Source organism: Urocampus carinirostris, chromosome 16, assembly GCF_059441175.1.
Source record: "Urocampus carinirostris isolate Australia breed hairy pipefish chromosome 16, RoL_Ucar_1.0, whole genome shotgun sequence".
NCBI classification, from domain to species: Eukaryota; Metazoa; Chordata; class Actinopteri; order Syngnathiformes; family Syngnathidae; genus Urocampus; species Urocampus carinirostris.
This window is the reverse complement of record NC_142364.1, coordinates 24,076,735-24,086,968: the sequence shown is the minus strand read 5'-3', so window position 1 is coordinate 24,086,968 and position 10,234 is coordinate 24,076,735. Positions and strand designations below refer to the sequence as shown.

At 39.6% G+C, this 10,234-nt stretch overlaps 1 long non-coding RNA gene across 1 annotated transcript in view; it reads left to right on the top strand.

Moving 5' to 3' along the window:
• Window positions 1-363: 363 nt before the first annotated feature.
• Window positions 364-10,234, top strand: part of LOC148350769 (uncharacterized) — a 17,016-nt gene continuing 7,145 nt past the window's right edge. The window contains exon 1 of the long non-coding RNA XR_015853013.1: window positions 364-474. This is a non-coding gene — a long non-coding RNA (uncharacterized LOC148350769). The remainder of the gene's footprint in view (window positions 475-10,234) is intronic.

Genomic DNA, 10,234 nt, shown 5'->3' with positions numbered 1-10,234 from the left:
AAGCAAAATTAAAATGTTCTCTTTAACATGGCAGACAAGTTATGCTATGCTTTGAATCCCATTAAGAGCACATGAATAACACAACATTGTTTTAAACACACAAAGTGTTCATTTTCTATATTTCACCCCAAAACTGGCATGGCTCTCTCGTGTCAGTGATTAAAATTATGATCGAGACTATTAGTCTTCTAGAGCATTATGTATATATAAAGGTGATACAGCTTTGAATTGCATTAATCATCTGATTTCATGTTATTTCATGTCCATGTAAATACTTATTTGTTTATGTTGGGATGTTATGATCTTTATTTGAAGCGGACATAGAATATATATTTTTTTTGAAGGCTGTTCTTTTATTTTAAAGGTGTCTCGCCGAAATCGTGCATTTCCGCGTCAAGTAACCAAACAAAGTTTAGTGAACTTAACGAAGGAAAAGTGAGTCCCCTAAAAAAGGACAAGTGTGCCATGAACAAGGTATGTTTACTGTTACTCATTTAATGTGCAGTGTTGGGTTAAAAGATTCATTTATTCAATGGGTGTTGTAATGTGTTGAAATTATCACTAGCACGAGTGCTAATTGGCACTGAGTTAAAAAATTCCCGTGCCCGCTTTAAAAGGTGGCATGTAAAATGTTTATTTGTGTTAAATATTATAGTCAAAATATTTAATTATATATTTTTTATATTTTTGTAAGAGCAGTCGTGTTTGTAGTAGCAGTTAAATATACTTGAATATATCGTATCATTTAACTGTGTAAAACTTGTAACATTGTAAATAAGAATAACGATGTTTTTTAGATCTCTTTCTATAGCGTTTATGTAGTACACTTGATAAAAACGGTTCTTAAAGGGACGGTGTGTATTATTTAGTGCATATTAGGTGTTCAGTAATAATAACAAAACATTTATTTGAATATTGGGCCAAAATGAATGACCTATCATACCAATGTAATTTCTTAAATTTGGATTTATTTTACGCAGTTGAAGCCATATGTAAGGTGCCGCCATGTTTGTCTTCCGTCTTGTTGCTTGCTGAGGCACTAGTTTTCGTTCGCATTAGACAACAGTGCCAGTTAGTAGTCGAATGTGACACCCTGGAGCTTTAAAATAAAACACTGAAGCATCAATTTGAAAGCATGATCATCATCATCCAGCGGAATGCTACACAATTTGGTAATTTTGTTTATATTTTCTGTATTCATTGGCATATTTGGTATTGGAGTAATCCAAAAGTAATTGAAAGTAATCCAGTTACATTACTTTTATAACATTCTGCTTATGTTAGTTACATTTTTCAACAGGTAAGCAGTAACCAGGGATCAGAATTTTCCGCGGATCCGCGGATTTCCGCTGTTTTTGAACCCCAAAGGCATTCCGACTTTTTCACTTTTTCTCTTGCGTAGCAAACAAATTCAAATTGGGTTGGCTGTGGGGGTTTCTCCGCCCTGGTTTATTCCTGGACGCTGGATATTTCAGCTGAAAATGAAAATCTCCATTCTGATCCCTGAGTAACTGTATCGGATTGCATTTTTAAAGTAACGCTCACAACCATCCATCCAGCCATTATCTGCACCACTTATCCTCAGTAGGGTCCTAGCTATCTTTGGGCAGTGGGCAGGGGACACTCTGAACTGGTTGCCAGCCAGTAGCAGGGCACACAATGACAGACATTTCACTTGATCATTCACATCTAGGGACAATTTGGACCGGCCAATTAACCTGAAATGCATGTTTTTGGAATGTGGGAGGAAACCAGAGTGCCTGGAGGAAACACACTCAAGCACGGTGAGACCATGCAAACTCCACACAGGAAGGTTCGATCTTATGTCCTCAGAACTGTGTCGCAAACGCGATAACCACTCAGACGCCATGCTGCCCTGTTCAGAACCATATATATATATATATATATATATATATATATATATATATATATATATATATATATATATATATATATATATATATTACAGTTTCCCTGCATCTGGCTGGCAACCAGTTCAGGGTGTCCCCTGTCCACTGCCCAAGGATAGCTGGGATAGGCTCCAGCAGCCCTGCGACCCTACTGAGGATAAACGGTGCAGATAATGGATGGGTGGATATATTACAGTAGAGAGTGATGGCTCCGTCAACATTTTGGGTTGCCAACCCCTGCCTTAGCACTAGCACTAGTTAGGTCAAGTCATTTTTATTTGTATAGCCCTTAATCACTAAGAGTCTCAAAGGGCTTCACAGGTTATTACACATGAGCAGTTTAGGTTATTCATAGTCTATAGAGTAGAAGTGAGTTAAACCCTAGAACCAATCAAAACCTTTTCCCTATCTCCAGCCAAAACTAAAAAAAAAACCTAGAATTATACTGGCTTAACTAGAGAATAACCCACAATCACTTGTGTGTATGGCAAGCATCCTACTGGTTGATTTACCTGTGAATCCACGTTCAACCTCTAGTTTAGGACTGAAACCCTAGTCCTCATATGATGAATGAGATATGTAGGTTTATTTACTTGTAAATCTGACTGTGCCTCACCAGACACCAACCTGCCCGCACAAGATGGCAGACTTTTTAAAATTCAAACTCATTTTTTCAGTCAATTTTGGCTAGTTTGAGCTCAAAATTTTGCCCTAACGCTACAAAATACTTCCCGAATGTTGGTAGAAGACGGTCGCAAAGTTTGATGACTCGCATCGAGACGCTCCAAGCGGAGTCGCTCACTCTTGCTCCGTGTAAACAAGCACTAATGACTGATAAATGAGGCGGGGGTGATTGGAGCCTCAGTTTGCTCTCTTGAGTCGACTGCACACTTGCACACCTCTATGGGAAAGACCCTCCAGTAACCTTCACCTCCCATTCAATGAGCAGCTGTTTATTACCTATGAGAGGCCAATTGAGAAGTACTGTAAATCATTCTCGCTCTCACATTTAACATCATACGCTCGCAAAGCTATTATCCACCAGAAACATAGTCATACCTATGCACAAACACTACTATACTCTCTTATACACACTACTGTACTCTTTCTCTTACTTATACTGCTATACTCTCATGCACACAATACTCTACTTTCATGCACATGCCACTATACTCCCACACCTCATCTCATCTCATTAGCTGCACCGCTTATCCTCAGTAAGGTCGCGGGGGTGCTGGAGCCCATCCCAGCAATCATCGGGCAGTGGGCAGGGGACACCCTGAACTGGTTGCCAGCCAATCGCAGGGCACACAGGGACAGACAACTCACTCGTCCATTCACACCTAGGGACAATGTGGACCAGCCAATTCACCTGAAATGCATGTTTTTGGAATGTGGGAGGAAACCGGACTGCCCGGAGGAAACCCACGCAAGCACGGGGAGATCATACAAACTCCGCACAGGAAGTCTGGAGCTGCATTTGAACCCACGCAGGAGGTTCCCATGACATGAACTGTGCCGCACATGCGCTAACCACTGCGCCGCTGTGCTGCCCATACTCCCACACATACTACTATAAACAGTCACACACAATATTATACTCTCACTCATACTATTTTACTTGCAAACACACTACAGACTATAGACTCACACACAACCACTTATACTCTCTCACACACCCTTAAAATTGGTTTTAGTATAGGGGACTTTATCTAGTGTAATGGTCACCTTATTTTCTATGTGGTGCTACTTGGGGTACTTTTGGGAACCATGTTGCTACACACATCAAATGGAGTAGCTCCCCATATGTGTGAGAGAGTTTAGTAGTGTGTATGAGAGTATGGTGGTATGTGTGAAAGAATATAGTACTGTGTGTATGAGAGTATAGTAATGTATGAGATAATATAGTAGTGTGTGTATGAGAGTAACGTTTTATGTGTGGAAGTGTAATGGTTTGTTTATGAAAGTAACGTTTTATGTGTTGAAGTGTAATGGTTTGTGTATGGGAGTATAGAATGTGAGAGAGTAGGGTAGTTTGTCTATTTATGAGATTATAATATATGTGAGAAGGTACAGTAGTGTATGTACAAGAGTATAGTAGTGTGTGTTTGAAAGTATAGTGTTATTTGAGCAAGTGTAGTAGTGGGTGTAGGAGAGAAAAGTAGTATGCATGAAAGTATGTATGATTGTGTAGTAATATGCATGGAGAGTGTATTTGTGTATGTATGATGGTGTAGTAATATGCATGGAGAGTGTATTTGTGTATGTATGATGTATAGTAATATGTGTTAGAGAGTACATTACTGCGTCCGTGACAGGATTGGATTATGTGCAAGAGAGTATAGTGCTGGGGTTGGGAACCTATGGCTTGCGACCTATATGTGGCTCTTTTCATGAGTACATATGGCTCGGGGATAAAAGTTGACCATTGTAAATTTAATCTGTGTTGTTCCAATTCGGATTTGCTTAAAATTGAGTTAGGCATGTGCAATGCCAATGTAACACTGACAATTAAATAGTTCGGTCCAATATATAAAGGGCACAGTTTAGATAACAAAATACAGCCAAGGTGTCAAGCCAACAGACCCCTGTTGTACGTTGCTAAGGAATCCTTTATATGAAGGCTCTTAAAATATGTATGTTCACTGTTGAGACACTTTATGATGAAAACCCTCAGAAAAACCTGTAAACTCCCCAAAACGCCAACCAAGTACACAGATCACTTTGATTGGGTGAGTGGTAGGAGTGGACGGGTGTGATTGGGTGAGGCGGATCTCTGCACACAGCACGCTTCCTTCTCTCTCGCATGCGCCCGATGCGCTGAAGGAAAATACTACGCAGCAGGAAACTTTTCGTTTGAAGTATTTTGTCACATTTTTACCCTCCAAAAATTCTTGCACCATGTTCTAAAACCATTATTGACGGGGAAAAAACAAAGGTCAGAATGGGCCTCAACTATCTTAAATAACTGTGGTAGGGAGACACATTTAAAGTGGTATGTTTGTTGATGTGGGACACAGGTTCTGCATTACGTATTAGTATTTCATAAATTTTACCGATTCATGAAACGTAACACAATGAAATATAATTTGATGACTTAGCTTTTGATTGGAGACCTTGTGCTCCAGCACCCCTACGACCCTACTGAGGATAAGCAGTGCAGATAATATATATTTGGATGGATGGAGAGCTTATTTGGCAGTTTCTTCAATTTTCGCCTAAAATATATGGTGTGGCTTTCTCGACAAAATAAATCTAAATAGTGTAACTCATGTTTCCTTGTCTCGCACCGGGTGTTAGCGTGTGAGAGAGCGCAAATATGATTTACTGTACTGCTCAAACGGCTTTACTTAATTACGACGGCGGCGCGCACCTTCAGACAAAAGCGTGCACCCGCTCGAGTGCACGGACACGCGCACAATTGCCATTAACATCAGTACTTTTGTAATGGATGTGTTTTCGGCGCTGCTACGGGAGCGAGAGTTGGTGTTATAAATCACAGACACCCCACCCCCTCCCCCAACTATCGTGGACGCGCACTCACGTGCGCCCCCTCCCTCGGTGTCTGTTTACCGCCGCCCGGGGAGGCAAAGAGCAATGAAGGGGAATCCTATTAGCCAATAAGCGCCGCGTCATTCATTAACACTATTATGCTCATGCACACAAATATGCGCCGGAAAATACACACTAAGACTGTTGATTGGCTAAGACACTTTATAAGGTACAGAGGAACCAAAACATTTTCATATTAGGGTAATACTGTAATTAATGAAAAAGTGATCCGCTTGTGAAAGTGTTATTAATCATTTACTGCATTAAAAGTGACAGTTTGGTATAATTTCAAACACGCACGTTGTTATTACCTTCCAGTAAGGCTGGGCGAAGCTTATTATTTTGAGCTAAGTAAGTCGACCATAATCCGTTGCAGAACCCTGTTCGAGAACCGATTTGTTCAATCACCGAAATCATATTTCCCATTAAAAATAATGTAAATCGTTTTAAACTGTTCCAACACCCTGAATGTTTACCATGCATGTTTAACATAAACATGAAGCTAACCCAGGCTAATCGTACGTTAAAGTTATCGTAATCTTCCGTACGAAAGATTACGCTAACATGAACGTGTAAAAATAAAAAAGAAAGATTATGCTAACATGAACGTGTAAAAATAAAAAAATCAGGTCGTTTACAAGTCATTTAGCACCACAAGTGGCTAATGCTTCGTTGGAAAGGGGGCTCCGTTCCAACACCCTGAATTTTGGGCTCAGTTCCAACACCCTGAATGTTTACCTCGAATCATAAAGCTAACCCAGGCTAATCGTACAATTGCGTTATCGTAATCTTCCGTACGAAAGATTACGCTAACACGAACGTGTAAAAAAAAAAAAAAAAAAAGATAAGGAAAATAATTATGAATAGGATTTCTTACCTTTGTGGTAGTCAGCAGAAGGCGCATGTTGTATTCCCTAGCAAGATCAGAAACTCGCACACCTCTTTCATATTTAGCTATTATGTCTTTCTTAAAGGCAATAGTTGTACGAACAACTTTTCTTTTTTCACTTGTCCTGCTTGCACCGACCTTCTTCGGAGGCATAGTTAGGGGCTAAAACACTCCGTTCACCGATATTAAAAGCGAAAGCAAAAAGAGGCAAATGCGCACGTGATAACAGTTGGTCACGAGGGGTGGGGGCGATCTACACGATCTACACCCGTACGCCTCTCAGCATCGCACTCTAGCGTACGCACTTAAGCATTACCGGCGTTCGAACTCCGAATTTTTGACCGAACAGCGAAGCAAGAATTTCTCGAAATTTTTGGTCGAACACCGATTTGTTCGAACTGAGAGGCGTTCAAAAACCGAGGTTCCACTGTAGTATCGATCCACATTGGTCCGATACCGACTCTTTGCCTGGGAAGGCCATGATTATTAAAAAAATTGAACACTTCCTCTCTTAACTTAGTGTATACTTAGGATGAACACGGCTCAAAGATTTTAGGCGCTTGAAATGTTTTTTTTTTTTTTTAATTAGACTTTCCTACCAGAATTTGGAAATGTTCTACCAGCCGACATCATTTTCTGGGTTAAATCATCATTGCAGCCTCTGTCAAGCTTCTTTAGTGGCACGTGGAAGTGCATACATTTTTGACGCGCTAAAATAAACTCTTCTTATTTTTAAAATCTATTCTGGGTTTTTGTTTGTACATGAATTAGGCCTTTTCTTACTTTCACCATTTTATTGCTACAGTAACGAAAAACCCACGGGGGCGAGCATGGAATAACTCGGCACTCTCCCTTTCCCCCTCGTCCGGCCACTCCTGCTACCTAATGTGTTGCTCGTCCCGAACAACATTATTAAAAGTAAGATAAAAGCTAATAGGAGCGGGGAAAACATAGTTCTAAAGGATCTTAAAATTCATGTGGGCATTGTTAACACATACTTAGAAGAGAAAATATTATACTTTAAGCTTTTTAAGGACACCTCAAACGACGCACCCCACCTTTATATGAATGCAATGCCAACTGTAACAGTATACAGATGTCAGAAGTAATGTTAAATCAAGAATTGATCTGAGTTAATCATTATACGGGATGTTCGATATTATATTTTCAGAACAATACGATCAATTGAGTCTGTCGTTTCTGTTCTTTCTTGTGCTAGTTAGCACTCGTTTTCGGTTTCACTACACTATACATCAACATCGAATGGTCAAGTATTACACAATGTCCCTTTAAGTCTTCATCAATTTAAAATAGAATTAATCCCATCAAAAATTCAAAATGGTGTATATCTAACCAGAAAAAACACAAAAACTAAGAACTCCATTGGCTTAATGCTTATCTGAAAATGGTAATCCAAATCAGCACCTACACTGCTGGTTTCCTGAGTACTTGAGTTAGCTAGGAGTCAAAACAAAAACATGGGAATGGACAAAGTTTGAAGATTTATACTCAACGGCAAAAATACACATACACACATGCACACGTACAAAAATAACAGCATTAATGCTGAGAAAAATAATCATTGATTGGATGCAGAGCTCCTAGAAGGAAAGAAAAAGTTAAAGGAACAATGTGTATAATCTAGTGGTTCCCAATGGTAGAAAAACCTTTTATTTATTTCAAAGAAAACAATATTTATTTAAATGATAAGCTAATATACATGAGCTATCATATAATAGTGCATTTTAAGATACTTGTATGTTGAAAAATGTGTATATATTTTGCACAAGATGAAACTCACTTAATGGTATATTTGTCTGCAATCTTGCTGTTAAAGGGTACCCCTCAATAAAACTGGTCTTTTTTTTTACTTTTTCTCCCTCTTTACTTCATTCTTTGTTCTTTTTGATCCCTTTGTATTTTTTCTTACCTTTCTCTATATCTGATTTTTTTTCTTTCCTTTTCTTGCTCTTTTTTTCTTATTTCCCCTCCCTTTTTGTTTTTCTCTTCTTTTTTCTCTTTTTGTATTTTTCCTTTGTTCTTTATTTGGGCCTTAGTTCTTTTTTTCCGTTTGTCCCCTTTTCCTCTTTTTTCCTTGCTTTTCTATTTATTTTAAAGTCTCTTTTCCTGTTTATCTTGTTTTTTTTTATCCTTCTTTCATTTTATTCCCTCCCCATTTTTCTTTTCCTTCTGCCCTCTCAATAATGCTCAGTTTTCTACCCCCGGTTTGGTCACTTTGAGTGTGCGTAGTTTCAATTCTTACTTGTGCTTTTTCTATTTTCGGTTGCATGACAGCGACGTCTAGAGGTCAAAAATGACACATTGTCCCTTTAAGGAAACGCTAAACCCTCAATCGCTAAATTAACCCATAAGAGTAAAAATCGTCAAAGCAGGAATATATTCCCCCGCTCATTGTATTTTTTTATGTATTTTACTGTGCACGGTATCAGTGAAGGTGACATGAGTGAAGGTTTATCCGAGGTGCAGAAAACGGCCGACACAGATCTCAGCGCTGACCGTATCGCTTATTTTGAGTGCGTGTGCGTGCGGGGGGGGCAGGCGGACGAGGCGCTCTTCTTTTATCGGCCTCCTCTTCAAGGTTGACGGGAAAAGATGGAGTCCGCGAGTGGTTGCCGTGAGGGATGAGAATGCGCGTGCGTCACATAAGAAGACTTTGACTTTTCAACAAAACTTCATTTAAGAATCCCTGACACACTAGGCCAAAATCATGTCTCTAGGGTTTGTATTTCATGTATTTTAAAGTGATGGGAATTCCAGCTCTTTTAGAAAATCTGCTTGGTTCACCAAAAAAAGTTGTCTCTTTCTGCTCCAAATCAGCTCTTTATATTTTTTTGTTGCTTTATTCAAGAGGTCGGGAACATATTGCTCTTTCGTGAGTACATATGGCCTGGAGATAAGACACTGATCGCACAAATTTCCTTTGTAGCGTTTCAATTCGGAGTCGAATGTGGTGCAGTGCTGATGATACAACAGTGTTCGGTCCAGTATATAAAGGGCACAGTGTCACACCAACAGACCCTGTTTTGGCTGTACATCGCTGAGAAATCATTCATATGGAAGTTCATACAATAATGTATGTAAACCCTTAAGACACTGATAAAAACCCACAGAACAAAGTTTAACACCCTAAAACGGCAGCACACAGAGCACTTTGATTGGGTGAGTGGTACGGGTGAGCGGATCTCTGCTAACGTAGCACGCTCCTCTCGCTAACACGCGCCCACTGCATTGGAGGGAAATACATTTGAAAACTTTTCCTTTGCATCTTTGGGTGACCTTTTCACCAAAGAACTCCGCTTGCACCTTGTTTTGAATCCATTTAAATGAAAAAAAATTTAAAAAAAATAATGAGCCTCAAGTTTAAATGCTGAGGTCTGGCTCATCTTTGAAGAGCAGGATGACACTTTACACTAAAAAACAACAGAGACCAGAACACGAAGGGACTGTATCTGAGTCAGATCAGGAGGCTTCTGTTGTTACTGGTATCTATGGAAACCCGTACCATCTGTTTCTTGTGGGGGAGCAAACCCCTACCCCCCAAAAAGGCCTACAGAGGTATGGGAACTGCCAGGCTTTAGACGCCCGGGACACACCACAGGAAGTAGTGTCCTGACGACCCTAGCGGTTAATGTATCCATGAAGCGGGATTTTTTTGATATGGGACCCAGGCTCGGGCATTATTATTTCATAAGTTATATAAAATAATCGAACAGCACACAGGGAAATCAAATGCGCTGAAAAGGGGTGTGGTGGTTCTGGTAAATTGTGTCTTAAAATATATGGTAAGAGTCAAAAACATCTCTGACCCTTTTATAGTCTGTATATTAACAATAAGAAAGTAACAGTATGCAGAAAATGAATT